General features: G+C 40.3%; 1 non-coding gene across 1 annotated transcript; it reads right to left on the bottom strand.

Moving 5' to 3' along the window:
- Positions 1-2,639: 2,639 nt before the first annotated feature.
- LOC129032348 (U6 spliceosomal RNA) lies at positions 2,640-2,746 on the bottom strand. The gene has a single exon (XR_008501339.1). It is a non-coding gene; the product is annotated as a U6 spliceosomal RNA (small nuclear RNA).
- Between the last annotated feature and the right edge of the window lie 4,712 nt (positions 2,747-7,458).

Below are 7,458 nucleotides of genomic sequence, written 5' to 3' on the forward strand. Positions count from 1 at the left end.
CTCAAAAATTTTAGAAGGTAAAAACCTTTACTCATTGATAGAGGGAAGACTTAGCTTTCCAAACAAATTGTCTCTTGTCTTTCCCTTATTTTTCCTTTAGTTTACCCTAAAGCCAAACAATTTTTTAAATTATTTTTTAATTTGACATGAAAATCCTGTTCGAGTTAAAGCCAAATTTCACCCTTGCATTAGTGTACCATTAATGTCAACCCCAATTCTTAATAAAATCTTAGAGACAAATATATTCAGTTTTAATATCTGACCACAAGGTAAGTTTCTTATGAAACTTTTATAACCCTTTACAAATTTTTGTTAAAGAGCAGATTAGTGCTATAAGAAAACTCGGTTGTTCTTTTATTCCAATGTTCAATTTATGGAAAAACTGAATGATATCCCTTTAACTTTAGCCAATATTTTCCACACATAATTTCTTTTACAAGGTTAATTTTCACAAAGATTCCACAACTTACTCAAACATTCAGCTATATCCTATTCAACTTAGAAGTATCCTTTAACCTTTGACATGGTTTGGCTATACCCCACCCAAAATCTCATTTAGAATTGTAATCTGAATTGTAATCCGCACATGCTAGGGGAGGGACCTGGTGGGAGGTGATTGGATCATGGGGGTGGTTTCCCCATGTTGTTCTCATGATAGTGAGTGAGTTCTCGTGAGATCCAATAGTTTTATAAGGGGCTTTTCCCCTTTTCGCCATGCACTTCTCTCTCCCGCCGCCATGTGAAGAGGAATGTGTTTGCTTCCTTTTCTGCCATGATTGTAAGTTTCGTGAGGCTTCCTCAGCCCTGCAGAAGCATAAGTCAATTGAACCTCTTTCTTTTATAAATTATCCAGTTCTTGGCAGTTCTTTATAGTAGTGTGAAAACAGACTAATGCACTCTCTAAACTAAACAAAACAACAAAAACTTCATTCTCATGAATTGTTATAATCTTTTCCCAAAACCACATTTTACTTTCCTTACATACCTTGTATGTAAAACTTTTTGCAGTAGTCTCAAGTACATGTTACACTGTTAACTCTTAGTAACTTTTACTTTGGTGAAAAACCTGGTAAGTAAGTGAATCTAATTTTGTACCAGGTGTGGAGCCTAGGACACCAGACAGAAGTTGGGATAAAGTCTGACTCATTCCAGCAAGCTAGGGGGCATGGCTAACTCCATATGTGCCCAGGACTTAAGTAGACTCTAATGGCTCCACAGCAGGTAAGTTGAACGATTTTCAAAAGTCAAAGCTGCAGCTTATAACCTTAAATCATTTAGCAAACCTAATATCTGATCTGTAAAATTTAGATTAAATGTCTAATTTTTGAAGACATTTTTACTTTACTAATAACCTTTATTTATTTTTTATTTTTTTAATTTTTTTTTCAAATAGACTCTCGCTCTGTCACCCAGGCTGGAGTGCAGTGGCACCATCTCAGCTCACTGCAAGCTCCGCCTCTTGGGTTCACGCCATTCTCCTGCCTCAGCCTCCCGAATAGCTGGGACTACAGGCGCCCACCACCACGACTGGCTAATTTTTTGTATTTTTAGTAGAGGCAGGGTTTCACTGTGTTAGCCAGGATGGTCTCGATCTCCTGACCTCATGATCCACCTGCCTCGGACTCCCAAAGTGCTGGGATTACAGGCATGAGCCACCGCACCTGGCCTATCTTTTTTGTCTTTCACTTTTCTTTTTTTTTTTTTTTTTAAATGAAAGCAAGTTCAACCCCAAGGACTGCTGCTTGGATATTTTAGTGATTATTTCTTGATTAAATGCTACACAAGGGGTTGATTATTCAGGAGTTTTCCAGGAGAGGGGCTGGGAATTCCTGGAACTGAGAATTTCTTCTCTTTTTAGACAATATGGGGTAACTTCCAGGAGTTTCCATGGCATCTGTAATTGTCATGGTGCTGGTGAATTATAATGAGTGTTGTCTTCTTGATTGTGGCTGGCTTCAGCTGGCCTCTTTGCCACATCCTGTTTTATCAGTGGGGTCTCTGTGACCTGTGTCTTGAGAAACAAGTCCTGCTGAACTCGTATCTCACAGTGAACCCCAATGTGAAGAATGAACATCAACTTAGCCACTTACCAATTTACCTTGGCACTCCTTCAAACTCTTCCTTGCCTCAAATTCCTCACCATTTTATTGCGAAGATTAAATAAACTTTTTCCTGTAAAGTACTTTATATAGTACCTCTGCTCTGTACCTATCTGTAATAAGTTAAAAACACTTTATTACTTTTTTGTCTGAATCTAACAGCTTTCTCTCAGAATTCTAAGGGAGTATTATTAAAGTTATGTTCTACTTCAGCAAAATAGGAGAAGTCTACATTTATGCTGAGAACTATGGTAATCTATATCTACCATCAGAAATGTTAGAAAATTCTCCTGGATATATTATGTGATGATTTTGAGACAGGTTCCTAGAAGTGGAATTGTAGGTATTCATCTTTTAAATGTTGGTAGTTATTGTCAAATTGCCTTTTATACCAGCAGTATTTGAAAGTGCTTATTTCTCCACAGCTTAACCAATAATGAATATTAACAATTTACTAGATTTTTGCCAGTTTAATGAGGAGAAAAACCTCATTTTAAGTTTGTTTTGCTCTAATTACCAGTGAGAACAGGCATCTTTCTAAAAAATATAGAACGCTTCATGAATTTGCATGTCATCCTTTCACAGGGGCCATGCTAATTTTCTCTGTATCATTCTAATTTTAATATAGGTGCTACTAAAGTGAGCACAACCAGTCATCTTTAAAAATGTCTTTATGTCCCACAGCTTACTAGTCATGTGAACTAAAAGGCATTACAGTTTGTATTTTTCTGACAAAATATTTGCTTTAAGTTCCCACTATTTTTAAACCAATTAATCAAAGCTCTTTCATATCACACACACAACACCTATAAATACATAGTCAGAAGAGGATCTAGTACTTGTATTTTTCATTTGCCAGTTTCAAGTTTCTCTTTAAAGCATGCAGTTTCTATGACTTAATAAGCAGGCACAACTGAAAGGCAAAACAAATCTCCCCAAATTAAGGATCCGTTTTATGTATGTATGTATGTATGTATGTATGTATGTATTTTTGAGATGGAGTCTCACTGCTTTGTTACCCAGGCTGGTGCGCTGTGGCGCAATCTTGGCTCACTGCAACTTCCACCCCTCGGGTTCAAGCGATTCTTGTGCCTCAGCCTCCTGAGTAGCTGGGACTACAGGCGCCCACCAACATGCCCAGCTAATTTTTTTTGTGTGTTTTTAGTAGAGACAGGGTTTCACCACATTGGCCAGGCTGGTCTTGAACTCTTGACCTTGTGATCCGCCTGCCTCAGCCTCTCAAAGTCCTGGGATTACAGATGTGAGCTTCCTCACCCTGCCAGGATCGCATTTTTATATCAGATCCTGGATTCCCCACAAAGAAAATCAGCCCATCTCCCGTAGGAATCTTATCTCTCAGTGTGGGGTGGACACATTTCCATACTTTCTAGGAGGCCAAGGGCATGGCTTCTCTGATCCAAACAGGCAAAGAGCAGAGTATTCTCCCACAACTGCCATTAGACATCCCTAAAAGTACATTTTCTATCTAATTATTACACACCAAAGCTCTTTCATAATTCAAAGTAATTTCTGATATGCCCTCAACAGTCAAAAATGTCAGATGATGTAAAGCAAAATGGAACAGAACCTTAGATTTTGAGAGAGATTTACCCACTTTTAGTTCCTGGGGTTTCATGAGGAAAACAGGGTTTTTTGGTTTTTTCCCAAAACAGGGTTGGTGTCACCTCCTCCGTTTTCCTCAGGAGTCCCAGGCTGCTAGAAATTCTCTTAGATCATCTAATGTGTGCATCAAGAGTAGCAGACAAAATGGAGAAAAACAGTTCAGTCAACTGAGAAGAAAAATAAAAAAAACATTTTTTTATTCAGAAAAATAAGATTCAAGAAGAGAAAAAATAACATGAAGGCCTTTTAAATATATGTATAGTTTGGATATCCATTTTTTAATTAAGCTGACTTATAACCATAGCACTTTTAAAAATAATCTTTTAAATTCTTTTATTACCTAACTTTAGCCAGGGCAAACAGCCAATATGTCTGGCTTTTGTGGTTTACCAAAGGTAAACTCCCAGGTACTCAGAGAAAGGAAAATTCAAGAAGGGAAGTCAGAAGTTGTTCATGGAAGTGAAGATAATCAATACAGGGCAAAAGTCACGCGGATATCAAACCAGAAAGGACGCATTTCCTAAGTTAGGAGTTGAACCCTGAACCCAGGCCATCATTAGGAAAAGACAAAGCCTTAGCCACTAAGCTACAGCACTGGGTAGTTTCCACTGCTCTTCCCAGAAGTCTAAAGCAGCCAAGTTTGAGCTTGCAAAGGCTCAAGATAATTTTTAGAGCTAACTATGACATGAACCCCCAAATTCCTCTTCCCTGGCTGTCAGAGACCAAGAGAAAGTACTGCCACATTGTTACAAGGTCAAGCTCTCAAGGACATAAAACAAGATGAGAGGAAATCTTCATCCATCTTTTTTTTTTTTTCCTTTTTCAGGGACCTGCAGCAAACTTTGCAACTGACCAGCTTGCCAGGCTGGTTTGAACAGTGGGCTTATTGGGTCCTAAGCTGATGTTCTATCCTAAAACACTCCTCTTTATGACAGAGCAATACAGAGAGACACACTTATAGCACAAAGTACGCCAGATTCTCTACAGCTTAAGAGTAGCCTCACAAATCCTTTTTCCCGTTAATCAAACTTTACAGAGAAAATGTAACAGTGATTTTTTAACCATTCATTCAACCAGCTTGCACAGAGAGAGAGAGGTCAGAAGCCTAACTGGTAAAAAATTCTTACCCTTTGGCCAACATGTGAGGTTTCTAGGTTCCCTTGTCCTGAGCAGCCCTAGTAACCCTGCTTGCTGCACCATACCCCAGGGGGCCAAGCTACATTACAAAGGAAAATTACCTTTTTCCATTTGATGAAGCCATAGACAAAAGCCTCTCAGTTTTGCAAGCCACCATGCAAGAGGTTGCACAGGGTAAACAAATTAACATTTTCCATTATGGCCAGACAAAATACATGTGATTTGGCAAAACATAGACATTAGTCACTTCACTTAGCAGCCAATATCAAACTAGCAAGTCCCAAACTTGCCCCAGGATGGGCCGTGTCATCTTTAATCCATTCAAGGTGGGTTAGAATGATCTCTGACCAGGAGTTTCAACATGTGGACTCCGGGCAATCTGGTAGCCCTGAGGAACAGAAAAGATAGAAAAGGGAAATGAGAGAAAGAGACAGAAAAGCATTGCTTGCCGCAGGGTGGGGAAGGCAAAGAGCTCAGGGAGGCAAGAGAAAGACCCACCTATTGCAGGAAAACTGAATCATAAGTTCAGGCAGCCATTTGTCAGTTGCAAAAGGAATTTTTCCAGCAGTCCCATCAGCTCTCAAGTCTCCCGCTTTAGGAAGGAAAAAAGCTCCCCACGTCCCATGATTATGTACATGCCTAATCCTGTCCCTCACAGCCGTCAGCAAAGAGTGCAAGGCAGATTAATCCCAAGAGAATAGTGGTTAACATCCCATAGTGCAAAATCCATTTTTAACCAAAAGAGACTTTACTAAGAGGGGGCTCTCACCCTCTAAATCTTAGGAGGAACGCTAAGCTTCTTAAGCTGGGCCTTTAACCCAAGTTTGGTCAAGCATTCTTGCCTTTTTTTAAGAGGTGTCTTGGCCAGGTGCAGTGGCTCATGCCTATAATCCCCACACTTTGGGAGGTTGAGGCAGACAGATCATGAGGTCAGGAGTTCAAGACCAGCCTGGCCAACATGGTGAAACCCCATCTCTACGAAAAATACAAAAATTAGGCAGATGTGGTGGCACATGCCTGTAGTCCCAGCTACTCGGGAGGCTCAGGCAGGAGAATCACTTGTTGCATGAATCCGGGAGGAGGAGGTTGCGGTGAGCCAAGATTGCACCATTGCACCCCAGTCTGGGTGACAGAGTGAGACTCCGTCTCAAAAAAAAAAAAGGTGCCTTTAACTCTCTCTGTTTTAGGTGAGACTGTAATCCTCTTAAATTAGGCCTCTAACCCAATCTCACCCTTTACTTGGGTAAAAAGTACCTTGCCACTTACCCAAAGTCGGCTAATTGGTGCTGCATTCTATTTCCTTTGAGTTGGGTTTCCTCAGTATAGTCCCTTCATGGTTGCCAGGAAGATGATACTGGAAAGCGGTGCCAGTCCAGACCCAGGAGAGGGTTCTTGGACCTCATGCAAGAAAGAATTCAGGGCTAGTCTACAGACTAAAGTGAAAGCAAGTTTATTAAGAAAGTAAAGAAACAAAAGAATGACTACCCCAAAGCAGGGCAGTGGCATGGACTGCTCAACTAGGTATACTTATAGTTATTTCTTGATTATATGCTAAAGAAGGTGTGGATTATTCCAGAGATTTTTGGGTAAGGGGTGGGCAATTCCCAGAACTAAGGGTTCCTCCTGGTTTTAGGCTGTATAGGATAACTTCTTAACGTTGCTGTGGCATTTATAAACTGTCATAGTGCTGGTGGGTGTGTCTTTTAGCATGCAAATGCATTATAATTAGTGTATAATGAGCAGTGAGCACCACCAGAGGTCGTTTTCATCACCATCTTGGTTTTGGTCGGTTTTGGCTGACTTCTTTACCACAATCTGTTCGATCAGCAAGATTTTTATGACCTGTACCTTGTGCCAACCTCCTTAGTCATCCTGTGACTAAGAATGCCTAACTTACTGGGAATGCAGCCTCTGACACTAGGACAAAGAGAATAGTCTTCTATAAAGGATTTCAAGTCTAGAAAACACTGAGAATTGAAGCTACAGCCCCCTTTTTTATAGATGAGAGAAGTGCAAGCCAGAGATGGCAAAGACTTGTCCAAATCCTGCCAGCTGGGTCACAGAAAGGCCAGGCTCAGAGGCTAGGCTCCTGAGAGGGCCTCCTCATCATGCCCCCTCCCATCAGCAGCTGACACCATGACTGTGGATGGAAGGCTGTCCCCTTCCTATGGCATTTGAAAGGAAAAAATTACTACTCAGTTCTGCAGTGGTTGTCCTGATAAGTACAACATGCAGGGTAGCAGCCTTCTCTCATCTCTTTCATTTCATTCTGTATCCCACTTGCAAGTTTGGTCAAGCATTCTTTCCTTTTATTAAGAGGGGACTTTAACCCTCTCTGTCTTAGGAGAGACTATAATCCCTTAACCCAATCCCATCTTTTACCCAGGTAAAATGTACCCTACCGCTTACTCAAAGTAAGTTGGGTAATTCTCTTTTCTCTGTTAATGCTCAACTGTGCAACATGAGTAATCACCTCCTCACTTTACTTGCATTTTATACATTTTGGGTTGTAGCTTGAAGGTTTTTTGTTGTTTATTTTGTTTTGTTTTAATCAACTAATCCCAAATATTCTGTTAAAACAAAATGAACACAACATGAA

Source organism: Pongo pygmaeus, chromosome 11, assembly GCF_028885625.2.
Source record: "Pongo pygmaeus isolate AG05252 chromosome 11, NHGRI_mPonPyg2-v2.0_pri, whole genome shotgun sequence".
Lineage (NCBI taxonomy): Eukaryota > Metazoa > Chordata > Mammalia > Primates > Hominidae > Pongo > Pongo pygmaeus.